At 35.6% G+C, this 23,949-nt stretch overlaps 1 protein-coding gene across 1 annotated transcript in view; it reads left to right on the forward strand.

Moving 5' to 3' along the window:
• The first annotated feature begins 3,779 nt into the window (after positions 1-3,779).
• The window catches only part of map2 (microtubule-associated protein 2), a 96,735-nt gene continuing 76,565 nt past the window's right edge, over positions 3,780-23,949 (forward strand). Inside the window, exon 1 of the mRNA XM_037686137.1 lies at positions 3,780-3,841. The gene's annotated coding sequence lies outside the window, so the exon portion shown is untranslated. The remainder of the gene's footprint in view (positions 3,842-23,949) is intronic.

Genomic DNA, 23,949 nt, shown 5'->3' on the forward strand with positions numbered 1-23,949 from the left:
AATTGAGTCAATAGGATATTAAAAATGCACATGATACAAATAAAAACAAGAATATGGAGGATCATATTCTGAGGAATGATGTTATCTGGGATGATGATTTAATAAAGCAGAATGAAGCAATAACTAATCTTTGAATGAGCTAAGGGAAAGCAACAATTCTAGTTTAGGGCGGCTGAGTGGTTAGAGCAGTCATCCTCCAATGCAAGAGTTGGGGGTTCAAATCCACCAGCAGTCACATGTCAAAGTGTCCCTGGGCAAGACACTGAACCCCTCATTGCCTCACATGTGTGTCCCATCAGTGTATGAATGTGATAAAGCACTGATTAATCACTTTATAATGATTTGTTCAATTAGCTTTGTAGAGATCTAGTAGAGTGCTGTATGAGGGTACAGATTGTAGTGTAAAGCACTTTGAGTGTCTTGATAAGATAGACAGGTGCTATATAAGTACAGTCCATTTAGTTTACTTAAAACCGAAAGAATCTTGTTGCACAGATCTTATTTAGCCGCATAGGAATCTAGATCGATTTACTTTTTTCTGATTAATAGTTAACTTTGAAATGTGGCTGAAAAGAGTTAATAATCCTGCCAGATTGTCTGGTCATGTTTGCAACACTGCAAGTGAGGAAATAGTATTTATCTAATATGCATCAGCTGAAATAGTGAGACTGCAGATGATGAAACTTTATGAAATGCCATTTCATGGATGTTTTTTGCTCTAAATCTTGACGTGTAAGCATTTAATCTACACATCTGATTTAAAATCCATCAATGGCACAAAACAATCAGACAATATTCAGGCCCAAATGAACTTTAGAGTGAACAGTCTTGGGCAGTTTTGAAAGATGATTTTAGGTCAGAGGTTTTTCATTTATTCAACCTTTATTTAGACAGGTTAATCCCATTGAGCCTCAAGGACTCATTTACAAGAGACCTGATTTCAACAAAGAATGATGACAACAATGGACAACAACGATAGACAGTTATAAAAAGGCATACAGATTATTATTATCTTTTTTAATACAAATAAGATGGCAAAAAAGTAACAAAAAACAGCTAGATTATAAGGCAAATGTAGAAAATTAAAAACAGGAACATGTCTGCATTGGTCCTTGCCAGGAGTCCAACAGATTCTTAAAGCCACTTAGAGAGGTCAACGTCGAGACCTTCAGATCTTTTTGTAAGATATTCCAGGAAACAGGAGAAGAGTAGGAGAAGGTCCTTTTGTCTAGTTCAGTCTGCACTGAGGGAGCACTGCAGGTAGTAATGTCCTGAGAGTGCACGCTGTAGCTGCACTCACGCAGAGACATGTAGGAGGAGACGTATGAAGCCAACAGACCAAGAAGTGATTTGTACCAGTGGGAGAGTGCGTGAAGTTAATGATGTCCATTTAACCAGTGAATACAGGGTGCAGTGGTGGGTATGACAATCAGCCAGTTAAGAATCTTAGTGCACCATGATAGACATGTACACCACATAGACACTTATGAACTGTTTTAGCTCGACAATAAACAACTTTGTCATCAGCATAGAAATGTAAGGATGAATCAGGGATGCTCTGACTTACATTACCTATGTAGATTGTAAAGAGGGTGGGTCCTAAGACTGAGCCTTGTGGTACACCATTGTTGACTGTTAAATAACTGGAGGAAGTACCATTATGTTGAACACATTGCCTCCGATCTAAGAGATAGTTAGAGAACCAATCAATGGTGTGATCTGAGAAACCAATTTCTGAGAGCTATGACACAAGATGTCATGATCCACAGTGTCAAAGGTTGCTGAAATTCATGTTACATGTGTAATATAATTTTACTATTTGCTAAGTTTGATCTGTTTAGCTGTGATTTATATCAAAAGCTAATATGGATAAATTATTTCGAGTTTTTAAAAGTTATTACATTTCTTTTTTTTTTTTTTTTTTTTTTTTAAAGATGATCAGTAGTGAAAGTGCTCTAATTGAGAATGCGTGACACCCTCTTATAATTTATTTGACAACTGTCAGGAGGTCTGATGTGCAGAGACAGGCCAAGGTCATCCCTCCCATCCATCCATTTATAAACATTATCTGCTTTTTCCTTCCCGGGTCCCAGCGGAGCTGTTGCCTATTTCCAGTGGTCACACTGTGTGAAATATGGGGCTCATTTGCACATATGTATGTTAATTACAGAATTAGGAATTAGCTGATTCCAGGTTTGTAGAGGTGAATCGGATTAACTGACTCTTCCGATGTAATCTGGAGCAAATCCTTTAATTCTCCCCAAGATTCTCTCTGAAGCTCATGCTAGTCTGCATGTCTATTTAAAAATGCATACATGACTTAATACTAACAACACAGGCGGTAAATTCTTTATAAAGTTTTTTCTTGTAATGGATTCTGTGGGGATAAAGCTTCACTCTCACTTGGTTCTGTTTGTCGCGCTCTTCGAGTATTAGGAGATGTTGCATGATGAATAATAAATGGGACACATCAGTTTTATATTCCAACAGAAGATCAGCCTTATTTATCTCATTGTGAGAGCTATAGGAACCCTTGGAGGCCGCATGGGAGCCACATTGCTTCCCTAGATTCTGATTCTGATTCTGGATTAGAGCAGTGATTATGTGATTATGCATACATCTAATTGTATTTGGTTAAGCTAAAATCACAAGAAGAAGAAAAAAAATATATATATTTTTTGTAAATATTTACTGTTTCACGATTATCAGCCTGACTGTAACTACAGCAGACATCCTTTAGGAGGCGACCTAATATAATAATTTGAACAGTTTGAAGCAAGTTACATTTTTAGAAAAAGTAAATGTATTCTCAATTTTTATTCAACCTTAAATGCTTTGTCTATTTAGCAAAAGTAATATACTTTAGAATTCATCTATTTGATAGAAAATAGTTGTAATAACAATTGCAGCTAAGGCCCCCAGCTCTGTGTAAGGTTAGGTTAAGTAAAAGTTTTTAACTGTATTTATCTGTGTTTTTTGTATATATTTACTCTGGGCATCCAATGACTTGTTAATGTAGGTTGACACATCTATTTTTTAAATACATGTTTTCCAATATGCTCGAGATGCAAACTAAACTAAAAACTCGAGTTTTGGTACGTTTTTCAATTTATTTAAGCTTTTAAAGAAAAAAGAAAAAAAATATATACGTTCTGTATATTTAAAATGCTCCAAAACATCCATCTCATAGCTATTAAAATTCACTATTCAGTGTATGTATATATGTTTTTTCAAATATATTTTATTATATTAAAGCTAAATTTGATAAATAATGTCAAACAAAAGCTGTCAAATCGTTGTAGAAAAATAACAATAAAAAATAGCCCAATATGTCATAATTCTAATCCTGAACATAAATTTAAACATGAAACAAAATCTTAAATAAGTTATAAACTGATCATCTTATTATGACTTATTTCAATGATGACCAGCAAGCATGAATTAATAGGATGATTAATTAATGCATTGATTAGTTTATTTAAATGAGTTTATTAAGAGTGTATTTTAAAAGTTTATCGGCTTTTTAATGTAAATGTTGAATGTTCAGTTCATTATTTTAATTGGTTTAATGAGTTTGATGTATTTGATGCCAATAAAACCATCCATCCATATGGAGGAATAATATTAACAATAATAATAATGATTATTAGTAGTAGTATGATTATGATGACTATGTGCAGAGTATTTGCAAACTTAATTTAAAGCAGTACCGTAATGTCTAAAGTTTAAACAGCCATGAAATCCATCTGCGCGTCTAGTCTGTGTATTACGGTAAATGCGGCTGCGGCGCCTGTTTGTCGGACAGACTGGGAGTTGGACTGGAAGACGCTGCGCCGAACAGGTAAGGAAACAGAACACGTCCTTATCTCTGCACCATCATTTTCTACTCACAAAAACTCTCATATACTGACAGTTAGAGGTAACCTAAACATTTGAGAGTGAGGGCACATTTTAATGAGCTAAAGCTGAAATAACGAGGTGCGCGCTTTGAGAAACGGGGCGCATTGTTCCGTGTCCAGCAGAGGAACTGGGTCTTGGTTCTTGAGAGATGTGGTTTAAATGGACTGCTTTGCGGGTTTAGTTTGAGATGACATCACAGCTGAGCAGCAGATCTAGAAACCCAGTTTCTGAGGTGGGGAGAACCTGATTGACCTGGTTGTGTTTAATTATATATTTTTTGGGTCTAATTGCGCACTTGTTTTCTAGAAGCTCTGAAATCATGTCTGCATTGTGCCACTGGAAAGCTTCACCTACTGCGGTGGCTGCAGGGACTTGCTGCTGTACCTGAGTGTGGCCAGCAGCCTTTTATAGAACATGTAAAATCAATTTTTATTATTAGGTAATTGTGAAATAAAATGATAAGACATATGCCATCTCCCTTCCTGATGAAAGAGGAGAGCAAAAACAGGTGCTGAGTCATGTTGGCCCTCACTGATTGAATACGAACCCACTCAAAATTTGCCATTTTATCATCACCTTTTTTTAATTGAACATAGCTGTAGCTGATTATATTGCTCAGCTAATTAATTTATCACATGGAATCTTTCATTGCTCCTTCATACCCCCCAATGCAGCAGATTTATCTATAAGCCGGTGATGTTTCGAGGATTTTTTTTCCCCCTTTCTTTCTTTGAATGAGCTTTGAGCTCATACAGAGAGATTTCTTACATGCAGACTTCATTCACGTCTCATTTACATACAAGGGGGGGTTGGCTATTGATTTCCCTTTGTGGAGGCCCACTTGCTACAGTGTGTGCACGTACATTTAAATGCCTCATGCATTCAAGATGAGGTTAGGATTCATTGAGTCATAAATGAAGTAATGTCTCAGACGAACATGGCTGATTGTTCCACCTCCCTGTGCCTGCTGGGAGCGAGTTCTCCTACATGATCCTTTGGCCACTGGCATGTTCCTTCAAGCTGGACTGATAAAAGAGAAGATCCAAATCAAATTAGGATCTATACTTTGTTAAATCTGCTGAATCATAGGCATATATGTTTTTTTTTCCCTTTTGTTCTCTGCTATATATTTTTTTGCTTTTCAAAGCAGCATGATTGGCGTCATCTAAATCAACTTGTGCACGACATATTAGAAACGGAGAAACGGCTCCTTTCAGCCCAAAATGTAGACTTTGTGAAATTCTGTGTTTGTGAAAAGCATGCCAGGTTGTCTTTACAATTTGTGTTTGGGTAAGATCTTCGAGTGGATGTCTGAGATGTGCATGTTTGTTCAGCATCAGCCATGGAAGTGCAGTTGGCTTCGAGGAACTTTAATTTACAGATGCCTATTGCTTTGAGCATCACTAAATTAAATTATTGTTGGTAATACTGATGAATGATCTATTCATTATAAATCATCAAGGCTAACAAGACCATGCAAATGCATTGCTGAGGCTCAAAAGATCATATTGTAGACACGAAAGAAGAAAACAAAGAGAAAACGCACATCTGTATTTTATGATATCCAGTGCTCTGTCATATGGGGCAGGGGTTGTTGAACAGTTTTTTCAGCTCTACATCAAAGCGTTATGTGAGTTTTCTTCACTCCTGTTCGTCTTTATTGGACAGTGTTGCAGCAACAATGCAAATATGGATTTTTTGTTAATACCTCTAGGCACCACATATTTCAGGATAGCTGTCAAACAAACCACAGCAGAAGCCTCTTAACGTTTAAAAGCCAAATGTTTTCTGTTGTTTATACAAAAGCGTATTTCTTAAAATTGATGATATGCCTTCACACCAGGAAAAGCGTCATCTAATTTCAAAACATCCCCACAATAATGGTAATAAATCAATATGTTGAATATGATATTACCCTGATTGCATCAAGTTAAATGTATATTTATTTTCAAATGGATTTTTAGCATGATTGGACATTATTGACTATCACCCCTTGGTGTTTACTGGTCATATATTTTAGGAATATTTTTACAATGTCCACTGGTTGCATCTTCTATAGTTCTTGTGAGATATTTGGAGGAAGTCCTTGGGTTAAAGCTAACAATACAAAATTAATGACTCTTTATCCTTTTTGGTCACAATTGTCCTACTTCTACAGTTTTATGGAGAACAGAAATAAATAAATAAATAAATAAATAAATAAATGTTTAAGAAAATAAATGTTAAAAGTCATGTGCAAATGTAATTGTTGGACTGATGGTGGCCAATCCAAAAAAGAAAAGAAAAATAAATTTATGCCTAAACCCAACCCTAGATTTTAGCAGCCATTTTAAAGATTTTTCAGAGATCCTACAAAATTTTTCCTTGTACATTTATTATTTTTATAGTTGCTTTTTCACTTACATTAGATACAGTCCAGTTGTCTATTTACAAGGGGCTGCAGTAGCTCAGTGGTCAGTGTTGTGAAGGATAGCCCAATCTTTTTTGCGACTTTGCTTACTGCGGTGACCCATGAGGAAGGAAACAGCCTAAAAACAACAAAACAGCAACAACATTCTGTGAATCATTTAAGCACAAAGAAATGCATAACTCAAGGGATGAAACTGTGTTGTCTAATTACTGCACTTATTATCTGCTTTTAAGGATGTTTGTCAAAAGATGATTCAAACCAGCAGCAGCCAAAGCTGTCATTGTTAAGAGCACAGTTGGCTACAAAGGTGACGTCTAGAAAGTGACACCTGCTTGGTAAGGAACCAGTTCACCAGTTCATCTGTGGTGATGCAAAGTGTAGATCAGCTTTGTCTAAGCCTTGTGTGTGAGTAGGACACTTAATCCTGATTTCCACAAAGATCCACAATCAACTGGACTGGGACACACAAACACAAACAGTTCCATTTGTCACATTTAAATGCTGACATTATGTTGTGTGTGTAAGTATCTGTGTGAAGCAAAGAAGTGGGAGTATCTCTGTATAATAAAAAGGCTTTCAATTTGGCAGCAGCACCAAAGCTACACAAGTAACACGTCATCCACCTGCATCACCTGCCAGCCTTAGAGTTTTCTTTGTGTAATTTGTCACAGTGGCCAAATCATAGTAACCCATTAAAACTTTATTGCTTTATTGCACCGTTTGCTTATTTAGTACTAGAAAATTAAAAATAGAGAAAAGAACATGAGTTTTGTATTCTGGACTTTGATTTTGACTGAAGTGACAAAACTTCAGGTTGTTTTGACCAGTTGAACATGAGGGGTTCAATCCCCAGGCCTTCCATGTTTGGAAGTGTCTTTAACTAAAACACTTAATCCTACCATTTCCAGAAAAAATGCTTACTTCATTGTGAGTAAGTGTAAAGAAGATAGGACTTCATCAGTCCGAGGAGACACAACAAACTCATTCCCACAAGCAGCACACTAACATAGTGGCCCAACCAGTTTGCTGGTGATAAGATGGTTTCTGGGGCCCACCCTCTCCCCCATCAACTCCTCTGAGGCAGCTATAGCCAAAGTGGTTCAAAACATCAAAGTCCATGCTCAATAATCCAGGTAAACAATCCAACAAAATTAAGTCTGGTTATCTGGACGGTTTCTTTCTTTTTTATTTATTTTTTTGTTGAGATGTTTTGTCTTTCATCCAAAGGACTTCATCAGTCTGAGGAGCCACAGTTCAAAATATCAGAGTTCATGCTCATTAAGCCAGATAAAATATCCAACAAAGTTAAGTCAGGTCATCCGGATGTTTTCTTTTTCTTGAGACATTTTGTCCTTCATCCAAAGGACTTCACCAGTTCAAGGAGCCACAGCAAACGTCTCAACAACAAAAACATAAGCATACAGATGACCTGACTTAACTTTGTTTAATTTTTTACCTGTATTATTGAGCATGAACTTTGAGGTTTTGAACCCCTTTGGCTATGGCTGCCTCAAAGGAGTTGTTGGGGGAGAGTGCGGGCCCCAGAAACCATCTTATCACCAGAAAATTGGTTGGCCCACTATGTGGGACTGAGTTTGTTGTGTCTCCTCAAACTGATTAAGTCCTTTGGATGAAGGACGAAACGTCTAAAAACAAAAAAGAAACCGTTCAGATGACCTGACTGAACTTTGTTGGATCTCCATTTAAAGTGTCAAATATCCCAGAAAGTCCTCTAACAGTGTTTGTCTTATTGAGTTGATGAGAAATATAACCTTTGTTGACCATCTACCATTTAATTCATACATTGGAATTTTTTCATCTCTTGAAATTATTATTTTTTTTAATTAGCTTGTATCAGCTAGTTTTTATTTTTCCATCATGCTCCTTCACTTGTGTGAGTGCATTTAGGTCCTGTTCTGAACTCGACCGTCACAAAGTGGTTCTAATCCAGGATTATCTGTCATACACTGCACTTACAGGGGACGTGTCCTATGCTGAAGGACAGGGAGGAAAATAAAAGCATAATACCAAGGGGTGGATAAAAAGAATGAAGGTGGGCACCAGGCCAAGGATACAAACATACGTGCCAGAATTTAATGTGTTTACCAGATATCAGGACAGGCTTTAAGATCAATTTATAACAGGTGTGGTGTTGAGACGGTGTCTAAATGGCATCTGACATGATCAACTGTTATTGTCATGTTTTCAGGTGAGAGGCAGGTGAAGAGTCATCCTCTTGAAGACTATAAGGTGTTGCTTACGAGGACATATGTTTTTTTTAATAGGAATTGACTCTTAACATTGATTATATTTAAGTTAAAAAAAATTAAAGCAGATGATTTCTAACTTGTGAAGTTCACCAATCAGCCATTATTCAATGTTAAACAGAAATTTAAAACAAATGCAGTGCAGTTTGCTAACTTCAGTTTTTGGCACTTCTTTCAGTTGAAGAACCATCAGATAATTCCCATGTGGGCCACACTTCAGGAGTGACACAGTTGACCTTTCATGACCTGCAGCTTACAGACACTCTCACTTTGTCTACTGACAGATCTCACTTTCCTTCTTGTTTTTTACACAGCACAGTAATATGTCCAGGGTATTCCTCATCTTTGATTTTCTTTATACCCTGAGGGACATTTGGGGTCAAGCTATAGGTGATCTTTAGATTGTTGGAGGCAGAGATCAGTCAAGTCAAGCCCACAGGAGTTGGTCCCAACACCACTCTGTCTTCCTGACATTAATAAGTGCAGGGTAGACCTCGGCTGAGCCTTCATGAGTGTACCTTCGGTGTCAAACCAGAGGTATTCAGGTGTCCACTTTGAATTTTTTTTCATGTAGCTTCTTGATATAAATTTCGAGTCTTATAGTTGCTTCTAAATAAACAAGACTTTTTGTTTAAAATCCTATATTTTTTTATGTTTACTGAGCATTATTTAGACATAGACTGCTCCTATTGCGTTTTGACAATAGATTTACCTTTCAAATAAGAGTTAGGCCTGTCACGATAACACATTTTGCTGGGTGATTAATTGTCTCAGAAATTATTGCGATTAACGATAATATTGTTTGAAATTTAGAAGAAATGTTGGTTAATTTGTTTTGAGTGTAGTACCTTTTTTGACCACCAGATGGCAGTATAAGACTGTTTGAACCAAAGGATGAATAGTAAGGGAGCGAACAGCGTGTCTCTTTAAGAAAAATGGGAGAGAGGCCCCTTGACGTGACATGGACTGTTTCTCAATTCTCAAAATGGCGGACGCACGGTGTGGTTTGAGCTCTTTAGCATACCATTTTTCACACAAAGCTTTTAATAAAAAAATCAGTAAACAAGTTCTCAGTTTCTTTTTGCAGAGAAAAACAACTTTTTACACGAAGGCACCGGTTTCAACCGTGAATTTTGGAGCTTCAACAAGATAGAGGTTTTTTCCTCCCGCGGTTGGCCTGTTAGCTTAGCTCGTAGCTTAGCTTCTCAGCTTATCTGCTTTTAACGATCCAAAAATGTGATTTTGGACGGTTAAAATGGATTTTAAAGAAAAAAGAGAAAGGGAGTGGTCATTGAAGAGCACCGGAGTTCAAGCCTTTTGTCATCCAGTGTCTTCAGTAGAAAGAGAGAGACACGAAGAAACGATGAAGCCAATAAATGAAAATGAGGTTGATAATTTTCATTTATCATACGATTAATTGATTTATTAATAAGAGTTAAAAGTTAATTAATAAGAGTTCTTGCGTTAGATCCCACAATCAGCGATCAGTATGATGCATCCTTTTCTTGCTCCACATCAGATTTAAGCAAAGCTTTGGATAAATAATATATTAGGCAAAACTGTAACAGTTCAAGTACTTTGTAGACCAAACTGCTGAATAATCTTTACAAAAATAAAAAGGAAGTCACACTCAAACTACTTCAAGGTAGTTGTTGCAAGCTGCTAGATGGAGGTAAGAACAGCCCGTCAGCTGCAGCTTCATCTCTACAAAATGATCTTGTTATATGAATAAGAAAACAAGTGCTATGGGGCTCATTGCTGGGACAGTAGAAACACCAGCATATTCCTGAACCATCAGAAAATCTTCAGTTGAGGAACTGGGTTATGTTGCAGTTTGTGTTGAGGAAATGAACATGTATATGTCAATGTTGTCCAAAGCCTGCTGATGGCCCCATTGTCACCAACTCAGAATCTGATTGGTTGAAGCAACGGTTTCATTGCTATTTATTTTAAGCTACAAGTGCCTGCAGTGCTGATTCTGAAGGCCTCGAGGCAGATTTATTTCACCCTAGCAACACATGATGGTTGAAATATTATTGGATGAAAGCTCGTTATAAATACAGTAAATGCTACTAGAAGATGCACAACCAGAAGAAAAACTATAAAATGTAGAGGACAGACATTATGGAATAATTTAATGCATGCTAACTAATAGAAATAAAACATTAAAAAGTAATTTAGTGATTCTGCCTTCTCTCTCCCTGGATTTTTTGATGGCGTGAAGAAATAGCTTCACTGTTTTGGCAAATGTGTATTTTTTTTGTTGATTCTTTAATTTACCGGGATAAAAAAAAGCAACAACATTGAGATTAAAAACCTCTTTTTCAAGGGAGCCCTGGCCAAGAGGCAGCAAAAAAAAAAAAAAAAAAAAAAAAATACACAGTCAAAAGAAAATGTCAAGCTATAAAAACAGGTACTATAAAACAAGCTAGCTATAAAAAGCTATTTGATTCTACATAAAACGTAGAAACCCTGTGATTGGTTTAGCAAAGTTATCCATCTAGCAGACCAACCAACATCTTTGAGGTCCCAGTTGCTCCTCTGAAGAAGCTTGATTATCCATTTAGTGTTGGGCAAAATGGAAGACTTTGCAACAGATTTAAAGATTTAGGGACCATTGTTACAGTTTGGCACATTCGTTGGAACCTTGCTCATTCATTATGTACAATGTCACTCAGTGTGTGTTTTTCATTTTTGAAGCTGCACAGTAATTGTTTAAATTAATGGGAAAAATAATTATATCATATATGTAGCTTTCATTTGCATTCTTGGTTGTATTTTCTGACACACACAAAATACACTTTGTACCTTTTCAACTGCATTTTTTTTTTTTTTTTTTTTACTTTGTGACGTATGCCTTTTAACAAAGGTCCATAAAAGAGTGTGTGGGTGTAGAAATGTGGATGAACTGCCTGCTGGTTCAAGAAAAATTGTTGTTGAAGAAAAACCTCAGGGTTACAGTTGGTTTACAGAAGTATAGAAATGCTGAACATTGCCATCTATAGTTTTTTTTAGCATATTTCTTAATTGTAAACACTATTCTTTGTTTTTTTTTTATCTTGATGTCTTTATGAGAAGTTTGGGAAAACAGAGCAATGATATACATTGAAGGTCTCCACAGACTGTAATGTTACAAGCTTAAATCATTATAATGATAAAATAAATGCACTTTGAAGGAGTTAGGATTTAAGGACTCTGGTTCACAGCATCAGTCCCACAATCTATTCAATACCAAAAACCTAAAACTTGAATATTAATCAATGATTGGTCTTATTTTTAATTTAAATTAATTTTTTGTGCCAATTAAATTGCTACAAGCTGCCATTTCTTTGTCAGCGAGGGCTATACAATTAAATACAAGTCATTTGTGTGCTGTTTGGAATTTTTCCAAGCCCTTTGAGTTTTTTCTTTCTGTCTTTAAATTATAATACTAATAATAATTAAAAAAAAAAAGTTCTCAGATGTCATTACTAGTCCAGTTTATCAGATAATCAATGCTGCTCTTGCAGGTTATTCTTTTACACAAATACATGTTTCTTTTTCATAATTCATCAACATATTTTTATTCTAATATTTGTTTAATATTTTAATGCATATTTCCTTGCAGGAATTTCTTTTCCAGGTCATGTATGTAAATGGGAAAAAAAAATGGTTGACAAACATTTTACCTGGTAAAATAAAGTTAAAATAAAATTATAAAATAAATGGAACAAGTAGGTTTTATAGCAGTCCTTATAGAGGATATTCACATTTTGTAAGCGTGTGCACAGTTTTGTAATTATGCCTCACCCTGCTGTTGGTCTAATATCAGCCAACCCAAACCAAGCAAGGCTGGGAAAAAATATTTCATTTTATGATCAAGCATTAAAAAAAATATTCTGTATGTGCTGATGCTGATATTACAAAGTTTATAAACTGTTCTTTCTACAGTCAGCCTAATTGCATTTCACATCAGCTTCAACATTACTGCTCCTCTTAATGGCTTTATTTGATGGAGTACAGAGGTTGATGGTGATGCCCCCCCCTTAAGGTTTGCAACACACACCAGGCATACACACGGCTAAATAACAACAGGGCACCACAATAAAATCTTTGTTTTTCTAAGCAGAATAAAGAAGAGAGCACTTAGCCGTGCTGAACATTAAGTTTTTATTTTTATTTTTATTATTTATCCACCTGCATTAACAGATCATGATTAATACTTCAGGTTTATAAAGATGTTCAAGTTTGTAAATGGCAGCTACAAATTAACCTAAGATGAGTTCAAGTTTTTTTTAATCCAAACCAGGGAAAACCAAACATTCATGTAATTACATCAGCCACAACAGTGGGATTTCAGATTAATAAGAAATGTTTTTTGTTTAATTTACTGCTGACTCTTAAAGAAATGATGTATGCAGAAATCGGCTTAAGGAGAAGTTAAACACGCTATTAAAAATGGTTACTTTATACCTTAGGATCAAACTTGTCAGACTGTCAGAGCACAAAATGGAGAAAACGCTGTTTCATTCAAATTTAGCTGACGTGTTTTTGTTGTTTCCATCGCTCGCTGGCTTTCCAGATTTTCCCACCATATTTTCATGTGTCACCAGAAGCCTCGTTTATTGTGTGTGTGTGATCTGCAGTTTAGAACTTGTTGAGGATCTGTGGGAATTCCAAACGGAAAAGCCTACAAGTTAGACACGAGAAGAGAGCATGAATTATTCCTTGGATGTTTTGAAGTGTTGCGTTTCATCGTTTCAGCTGTCGTGTTCGGGGAAGCAAGTCGTTCTTCTTTTACAGTTATGTCACAAACATTCCTGCACACGTGGACACCCCACCACCACACACACACACACACACACACGAACGAACACATTTGCATGCAAATATAAATGAACTCATCAACCCCAGCAGGCGATTGAAGTAGTGGATGTTAAATGCTTTTGTCGTGTTTGTTCCTACACTTCCTTGTTGGTGTTGTACCAGACTTTTGATGGTCCTGGTTAATAATTCTTATCTTACATCCATGCTGTCTTATCTGCTTTATGCTCTATTAATATTCATTATTTGTCAGTGCGGTGTATAAATGAGTGCTTCCTTCTCCAAAGCAGCCATTGGCGTCACAGTTTAGTGATTTTGGAGGATAAAGGCCCTTCTTTGAGTCTTCTAGTAAAAACACACACCACACTGTATATCAAATAACCTGTTTAGTTAGCATTTAGATGAACATTGTAAAAATCGGTTAATGCATGGCTGAAAAAGGTTACATTTTCTATATTTCAGATGTTTTTTAATTTGTTAAATTAAAAAAGTATGAATTGAATATGCAGTTTTTAAACGTCAAATAAGCCTTACAGACAAAATAATAATTAAAACATAATGTACGATCATATTTTTGCACACATAGTTGCTGTTGAGTTCTGTTTGGAAGAGACGCACTTAAATGATCACATTTCAAATAAGATGAATTGTTTGAAAAGTGAAACTGAGGCAAACAAAGTGCTGAACAGCCAGATAGAGCAGTGGTTAGAGCAGGTTAGGTCACTATATTAATGGGCATCATGTCTTTCACTATGAACTCCGTTATTGTTCGAGTTATTTCTATGTGCCGTTTCGAATTATGTTCATACGGTGTACCGTATTTTCCAGCGTACAAGTCACAGTTTTTTGCATAGATTTGCCAGTTCTGCGACTTATATATGTTTTTTTTTCCATATTCATAATGTAATTTTTGACTGACGCTTTAAATGTTCATACATACTGCCATGAATCAGAGTAAACATTACCATTTGCAGCCGCTAAAGGCGTGAGACGGCCCTCTAGGCTTTTGACAACTACCGGAAGGCGTATATGTTCTTCCTGTACTGCTACTCCTGCCGTCCCCGCCAAACATTGACCATTAAAGTGCATTTATTAAAGAAAAAGTTCAACTGAGACACACCTTTGCTATAATGTCAAGTAAACAAATAATTGTTTTTAAGTGTTAATCTTGTTAAATTTTGAAGAACTGCAACAGCGAGTCCTCCTGTGCGCACGCCTGCGGCCACCAATAGATTTTTGGCAGCCAAGCGGTGTTTGGCACGACATCGGCCAACGTTTCCCAGGGGTCAGCAGTGACACATAATAAATGCAACTTATACTCCAAAGTGATTTATATATGTATTTTCTCTTCATGATGCTTTTCTTGACTGATGCGACTTATACTCTAGAGCGACTTATACGCTGGAAAATACGGTAATACCTTCAAACAGTTCAGTCAGTGATCCCTGTCGGCTGGTACTTTGCCTACTTGAAGTTGAAGTGCTGGTTGTTGACATTCCAGCCATGCAACTGTCATAAATGGCTGTCTTTGTGGCGTTTAAGTGTTGATAAAGATTTGTGGTGTTACCTCGAGAGGTGCAGCAAGGCAAGTTCTGCACAATATACGTTGCGTATCGTTTTCTTTTTTATAGCCAAAATAATTCCAAACAACGGACGTGCTGCCCCTCTTTGGTACCGAACTTTCAGATGTATCAGCTTCTGTCGAGCCTGACGCCGTTGTGCAACCGGTTAAAACGCAGTGTTGACTTCTCCCGCTCCCTGCTCTGCTTTGCTCTGCTCCGCTCACTTGCAAGTCACATAATCAGATCATGTGACCAGTCAAATCGCAGCCTTTGCGATTAGAAGTTTAGTTTTATCATATTGCGATATTATTGCAAATGCAATTAATTGTTCAACCCTAAAATAAACACAAAAGTCATAAATGAAATATGTGTAGTGTAATATGAGTTTAAGCTTTTTGTAATGTCAGTATAGCCTTATTTATTTGTTTGTTTTTAGCAAAGTTTATCTAGTTTAATCAAAGATATTTGAGGTTGCAAGTCTTGGCCATTCCTATTTTGGGACTCAGAAGCTAAAATGTTTGGAGCCACTGAATTAGAGAATATGAAGGCTGCAGGAAAAGGTCATGGGTGTGATTTTTCACAGAAAATATGAGTGCACCAGAGAAATGTCTTCTATTTTTCCATCATGCACTATTGTAGTTCTTCGATGCGTTCAGTGTTTTATTTATTTTAAAATGGATTCTCTGAAATTTATATGTTAGCTCTAGACCTGCAACACAGACTTGTCAGTATGACATACAATTTAGAATTTGAAGTGCCCAAAAATATCATTTCAAAAGGTATAATATATGGTTATCTAACTGAATTAAAAAAAATATGTATATAAACTAATTCTTAATTATTCTTATATTTATCGTCTGTTTTTTTATCCGCTTTTACATGATAATGTGCAATAAAACTTTAAAACAAAAAGGTGAAAAATAGGCAAAATAAAACATACAGATTATTTGAATAATGGGTAGTTTAAATATAATTAAGTATTAGTGTGAAACTGTTGAAGAAAATTAAATGATTATAATAAGACAGGATGGTATTACTATACTGACATATGTCATACAAATACATAAATATGGTGGCCTATTGAAAGACATACAACAAAAATGAGACTGTTTTAATTTACTTGTATTGTTTTGTTTGTCAGATTGTTCTGGTTTTAATTAATCAAAGGTAAAAGATGTACACTATGGTGTGTGGTTTGTAAAGTTACACAGTCAAAAATTAACATCAATATTTTGGTTTATTTAGCCTTTCATAAGAACAAAAAGTTCGTTTTTTTTCAAAGTCATATTTTCACCACGCTATTCATACATTTATAAATGTCATAGTTCCAAACTAAATATTTAATTTACAAGTTTACAAACTAAATACTTAACTTGCAAGTTAAATATTTAGTCGGCAAGCTAAATAGTTGGCTCCAAACTAAATATTTAGTTTACAAACAAAATTTTTATGTCCAAGCTAAATGTTCAATTTACAAACTAAATATTTAACTTGCAAGTTGAATATTTAGTTAGTGAACTAAATATTTAGGTGTAAATTAAATATTTCCAAGCTCAACATTTAATTTCAAAACTAAGCATTCAATTTCCAAACTAATTATTTATTTTCCAAGCTAAATATTTAATTTCCAAACTAAACATCTAATTTCTAAGCTAAAAATTTAATTCCTAAACTAAATATTTAATTTGCTAACTAAAAATTTAGCTCAGACCTAAATATTTATTTTCCATGCTCAACATTTAATTTCCCAAATAAATATTTAATTTGCTAAATAAAAAATTAGCTCAGACCTAACTATTTAACTTAATAGCTAAACATTTAGCTTGGTAACAAAATATTTAAGTTGCAATTTAAGCATTTAGTTTGTAAACTAAATATTTAGCTTGTAAATTAAATATTTAGTTTGGAACTATGACATTTATAAATGCCTGAATAACATGGTGACAATATGACTTTTTTTCTTATGAAAGGCTAAATAAACCAAAATATTGCTGTTAATTTTTGACTGTGTAACTTTACAAACCGCACCTCATAGTAGTCAGTGTCTATTTAGAACAACTAAATACTTTGTATAGTAATTTTCAAAATTATTCTGAAATACTTAAAGAATCACCAACTTTTAGAACTGCTTTCAGCTGATACACAGTTAGTTTCCAACTAACTGAGACTAACGGTTCAATCTAAATACATGCAAGCTTAATGAATGAATATTCAGTTCTATATTGTTTGTTCTTCCCTTTCTTTTGTTTACTTCTTTATGCTATCAGGCATATAATGCAATCAGCTATTCAATGAAGCACTTTCAAGGAAACACATTAATCCAGTTCAAGTGTTCACATATCAATCATTATTGAGCTCCACTGGGGAGTTTGCATCTGTGTTGCACACTCAAACAGAATTAAGGTGCTTAACAAACTGAAGTGTATTTACTGTTTTGCACAGCTTCATTTGTAAAAGAAAAAAACAAAAACAAGATGGACACATGGCTAAAATACTGACTTCTTTGTCTTTCACACAGACACGTTCTGCTAAACAAACCATCATCCCAGATGCAGGACTTTGAAGGTGACTGGTTCTTGATTGTCTTGATGCCAATTCCTCTGTTTGTCTTTGCCACTTTTTAATTTCTCATGCGACCTCGGCTTCAAGTTTGCTCAGATGTTCCTCATTGTTTTCTTATCAATGATAAATGGTGTGACTCATAATTGAAAACCAAGGCCAAGTGACTGCATTCAGCAGTTAGAGTTTACAATAGTTGGGTAGCAGCACTCAGCGTATCATATTGAACATGTAGCAGTGCAGCATTAAGTAAAGTTAGGCGTTAGTTGTATTAAATTGCATCTTTTCTGCGATCTGAGGCATTTAGAATTTTTTTTTTTTTTTTTTACTAATTGAAGTCTTGTGGCTTTCCAAGGTCATTAAATATTTACCAGTCTCACCTGCTGACGGTATAGTCAACAAAGATTTATCAGCTAAACCAGTTGTCAACTCCACCTTGACATTCTTTGAAGGGCAACGTTTTGCGTTTAGTTTTTGATAAGCCAACCCTGTGGCTGAAGTTTGCGTCCAGCGTAGCTTCCAACCGCTTCGGTTTTGCTACATCGCTGTCGTCACACTTCACCTTTTTCACCACCGCTCATCTTTATCAGGCGTTTTTCAAAAGCGAGAAATAAATTCCATTGCCTTCCCTCTGACATGAACCGTCACTTAGGCTGAATCAGCTAATGCTGTTATCAGTTGCCATGGAGACTGACAGAGTTAGGGTGTTGCTGTGGAAACAGCGGCTGCTCATTACCACCCACAGCATCCTTCCACACTCCCCTTAACAGCGCCTCACAAGCACTTCAGATCATGCACAGTTTAACAAACACAATAAACCCAGAAAGGTTTACTTTTATCACGTGTCACTTGTGTGTATGATATATGTTGTGTGTTTTATTTAAACCTTACTGACAGACTTCTCATTTGTTAAAATATGTGATGAACTGCATTGACAGTAATACTCATGTCAGTTAGATATAAGCTAAAATGATAACGTGAGAGTAATAATACAGTGCTCAGCATGTTTAAAATTATAGTTTGGATCTTTTGAAGGGGCCTTCTGTGTAAACAGTTATTATCTGAAGCTTTTTTTTTTTTAAGAACATACATTGAAGAAACAGTTTTATTCTATCAGACTGACAAGACAACCATCAGTTTTACATTAAGTGGCTATTTACATAGAATTTTATGGTTATTGACAAGCCAAAACAATGGCAGCAGCAGGTAGCTGTGGTACATGCAGTGCACCTGGAGCCCTTTATTATAATATTCCTGTAAGAATAACAGTGAAATGATGTTAAGGTTTATAAAATAGCATTCACTTAAATAAATATTTTGACCCTGGGCATGTTATGAGATATGATTTTGTCTTGATGCCAGTTATACTCGGACAGATCTACCAGCTTATTAGATCTATAGCTTGAAGTCATAAAAAAAACAACATTTAGTTTATTACTTATTTATTGGGTTTTTGTATTCTAGTAATGCTTACCAAAGATTTAAACTAAAATCTTGAGTGATCAGTTATTGCTCTGAGTATGTGATGTGGATGATTCAGCTTTACACCAAACATTTTATTTAATTATAAGGATTCAAGGATTCAAGGTTCTTTATTTGTCATTCGCACCACATGTGGTGGAACGAAATTGTGCACACAGGGTTCCAGTTACATCCAACAAAAGTATAAAATGTAAAAGCAGAAGAGTAATAAAATCTAAGATATGAACTAAGAAAAATCTTAAACTATAAATACACTAAGCACTAATAAAAACAATAAATACACCTAACAGCAGCATGAACATGAGTCTGTGTGAGCAGATGAGTACTCATGAACACAGCAGCATGAGACAAATCAGCAGCGTGATGTGATTTTTTTCACACTGATTATTCTGGTTAGAGATTCACGAGTCTAACAGCCTCAGGGTAGAAGCTGTTCCTCAGTCTGGTGGTTCTACACTTAATGCTCCTCATGCTCGTGCCTGAGGGGAGTGGGACAAAAACTGTGTGCTGGGTGAGTGGTGTCCTTCATGATGCGAGTGGCCCTCTTCCTGCATCTGGAGGCAAAGATAAGTAAATACTGGAGAAATTGCATTTTCTGCGAAAATACACACGTGAATGCCTTTTGCTCAATAATTATCTTAAAACAGCTGAGTAGTAGCTAAAGAAGTATAACAAAGCTTAAATTAGCAGAAGGAAGCAGAAAGAGCAACAAATTTGCCCAATTAGGCTTAAAGAAGAAAGATGAGCGCAAAAAGTTGAAAAAAGCTGAAATTGGACAAAAACAGCTAAATGGTAGCTAAACCAAGCAAAAAGAAACTTGAATTACCAGAAATAAGTGGGTAGAGCATGGTTTTGCTGAATTAGGCTGAACAAAGTTGGATTGATTTAAAAAAAAAAAAAAAAGTGGAATTAGCTTAAAAACCTGGAATTAGCATAAAACAGCTAAATAGTAGCTGAAATAGCAAACAAAGCTGACATTAGCAGAAATAAGCACAAAGGAGCATAATCTGAAATATCTGAAACAATCTGAAATTTCAAAAAACAAGTCAAATTGACAAAGTTATTGGCATTTATGTCTTTGCTAAGTTTGATTAGCTGCGGCAGCCATTTCAATCAGGTTAACTCTAGCAAGTTAATTTTTGTGGATTTTTATTCATGGATTATTTTCAGAGTTTTATTATAATCCATCCACTGGTTCATGGGATATTTTGCAAACATACAAACAAATGAACACACAGTTACATTATTATCCTTTCGTGGAGGTAAACCGTAATAAATTACTTTCAGCAAAAGCTTGAATGGTTTCCGGAGACATTTTGGTCTGAAACAAGTTAAATAAATCCAGAAGGTGTCCATTGTTCATTTATTTGATTTAGCTCATTACAGATTAAAACCAATTATATTTTCCATTACCCTAAAATAAGCCAATAATCACTGCAATTATCAGGTGTGGTCAAATGAACATTAGATCCTCTTGCCTTGTTCAAATCAAACTTGTCCTAAGTGTAAAATCATGGCTGCTTTAAAGTGTCTTAGTTTAACTATTAGCCTATCTTTTCCATGGTTTGTGACATAAAAAAAAAAAAAAAAAACCTGCCACTGTGAGTGGGCTGCCTCAAAATGGGAAAAAAATGCCACTTAAAGTTGATTTTGCCTTGTTAGTGACATTTAAGCCCCGGAAACCTCTCACAGGAGACCACTTCATTGGAGCATTCTTAAATGTGGCAATGCACTTCATAAAAAAGGAACCCACCAGGGTTGGGTTGGTACCTAAAAAAAGCAACATTTTTGTTATGAATCCCTTTTTTTTAAAGCTTAATAGAATGAGCTGAAAATGTAATGTAAGAACTTATCAACTGCATTAGCCAAATCCAACAAAATAGAGATATCTCACTATGCATTTATTATTATTTTTTTACCATTGCAGCCATTGCTTTGTCATCAAAGTGAAGGTTAACGAGGAGAAGGAAGCTGTACAAGCCAACTTAATAATGGACAGTTTCTTACAACAAAAAATGGTGCACAGTGGACATCAGGTCACCACTGAAGAACAAGGAGCTAGCTGGTTATTGCAGAAAACCTGTGACCCACAGAAATAAAGATATTAGTACCACTTAGGTCCACCAGACAAAGTGGTGGAAAAAGAACACCTGTTAAAAAACTGTAAAGACCTTTTTAAAGAATATGATACCTCCAAATTTATGTTTGAGGTTTTTGATCACATCTTTACTAAACTGCATACATTGCTGTCTTTACAAATTATTACAAACAACTATTATAAATTACTGAATATATTTTTAAATACAGTAGCAAATTGTTTGTCAGCACAATTTTATTATGATTATTTTTTTTGTTGTAATTTCATACGTTAATGTTGAGTCGTTTCAGGAAAAATCAGAGCCATGGTCTTCATCAGGTTTTCCCACCCTGCATCTCTTGATTAATTCAGCAGGAGCTGTGTTGCCGGCTGTAGCTCGCTGCTTCAATGCTCCCCTGACAGTTGTCTCTGTGATACTGATACTTAAACACAGTCTGCACACATACTGCACACTGTCTGAGAGGCCCATAGATGAGGCTGCACAGTGAGGCCCATACTCTAAAAACTGGACACCATTCAAGTCTCTTTGCAAGAGTAACTGAGAGATAAAATCGTCTTGAATATGCAGCATAGGAGGCAAACAATACTAACATGGACACGTTTTCAAAGGTTTATATTCATCTTATAGGCTTAAGGACTCAATTTTGAGTGCATGCAGTCATTTTGATACATATTTATATAGTTTAAAGATTTAGGCCAAGCATTAAGTTTGATGCTTTCAATTAGAAACAGCAGATTTAATTTCTGCACTTTACATTTTATGCCTGAAGGGGTCTATAAGCACAGGGTTGAAGTAGATTTTATTTAGTCCATTGTTTATAGACAACTGTTACGTGTTGGCCTAAAATGTATTTTTTTGTGATGCTTTCACAGCATCTCCATGGCTGCTTGTTGGAGGTATAAGTAAATCTAGGTGTCCCAAATTCGTTTTAAAACTGTGAATACACTGTAGTAATTCTAGCGGAATAACACGCAGAGTTGGTAAATTTCACACTCTGGGAGATGACAACTCTGGAGCTTTTGCAGCGTTATATGCACGCAGTAATTCTATGAAATCTGCACTCGCAAACAAGCAGTGTTCACGGCTGCACACCAATAATATATGTGCCTCTGAGATTGTGCATGTGCAGCATTTCAAGTATCTGTGCAATGTGTTCATTAGCTTTCTGTAAATATTCTGTAATCGACCTGTACTGTTTATGGTGCAGCCCTTGCAAACTCATAAAGAGGCTGTGACAGCGTAAGGAGTACCACCGTCTGAAGCTGACTAACAGTGAAAAGGCAGGCGTTTTATTTAAAACTGTGGTGTCAGACTGCTGAGAGACAGTGTCAGGAAGGAAGGAGCTAAATAAGGTAAGAACAGCGGGGGAGGCAAATAGAAAAAACGAAGGAAAATAAATCAAATTTCAAGAAAATAATTTTGTTCTTTACTGTGAAGCCCTTGTTATTACACTTCCTGTTCTCTTCTAATGCACAGCCGATTTCACTTAAGAGAAAGTTTATTTCTCTAATTTGCAGTTAAAGTAGCGTATTCCCCTCATCACATTCACACACTTTTATTTAAGATTAGTAAAGAATGTTCTGCTTTAATCCACTAAAGCCAAATAATCAGGACATTTCAAAGGCTTTCTTTTCATCTTTAAATGCTTGTTGTGGGTTTCTGCAAACACATGTTGAATGTTAAGGCATCTTTATCTCATTTATTGATTAATCATAGATTTTCCACCCTGGTAGACAGAATATGGGTCAATAATTTATTTTTTCTTCTTCTTCAAGCTCAAAGACATTAGTAGTGTAAATGGACCCTGAGCTTTAGCACCCTCTTCTGTTTGAATGAAAAGATCATTTAAAAAATGAAGGAAAAAAAAATCAGTTTTTCAGCGCAGGAGGCCTTCAAGAAACTAGTGATTGTTACTCTTTACATAATTTTATTATGCACGTTCATCCCAGAATGATGACGAAGATAACGTCCTGTAATCATATGTAAAATTATATAAATATACTCGACTTTTTGAGTAAAAATAACATTTTTGAAGCATTTCTAAGCACACTAAATATGCAGTTTGAACTTCCCTTTCTGCAAAATACCAGAATCCATTTGCTGTCACCGCCATCATGGTCATGATCTTTACATGCCCTCCTGCTTCTGGATGAAAATCTCCCACAGCATCAAAATGAGACTGAGTGACCTCCAGTGTTTTGATGGTGCCACAAGGTATTGTTGTCACAGTTTTCCCTTTGTCACCCCATTTTTTATTTATTTATTTATTTATTTTACACTGGTGTAAATGCTTTCTTGAATGTTGCCTTGCCATCATCTATTTAGCTTCGGTGTTGCCTAGCAACACAGATGATGGCACAGACTGTGCAGAAAAGCAACCAATGGCCCGCTGAGGATTCTGCTGTGAAAACATCCCTGAAGTGTTTTTTTTTTTTTTGCCAAAGTAGAAGCAATGCTCATCCCAATAAAGTCAAGCTTGATGCTTTACTTTGAAAGGTCCAGGTGTGATGGTGGGATGAAGAATTGGTTAAATGGCTTATGAAAAGACATGCAGTTTGTTTTCATTTTGTATATGTGATATTGTAATAACCACGGCAAATGACTTTTTTTTTTTTTCAATTAAAGGCCAAGTATTCATTGAATAAATGCAAATGGCTTGATGATGTTCATGCAGATGTTTTAAATTAAAACCATTTTATGCTGAGAAGAGATGACGTTAAAGCCATCACCTTATATGTGACAACATACCTGATCTCATGCAATAATATGAGATATTGCGAGATGCATTAGCGCACTGAAAATGTGTTGTGGATGACTCTCGGCTACTACCACACTATAAATAACTTGAGATCTAAAAAAATGACAGA

Source organism: Nematolebias whitei, chromosome 13, assembly GCF_014905685.2.
Source record: "Nematolebias whitei isolate Nwh7 chromosome 13, NemWhi1, whole genome shotgun sequence".
Lineage (NCBI taxonomy): Eukaryota > Metazoa > Chordata > Actinopteri > Cyprinodontiformes > Rivulidae > Nematolebias > Nematolebias whitei.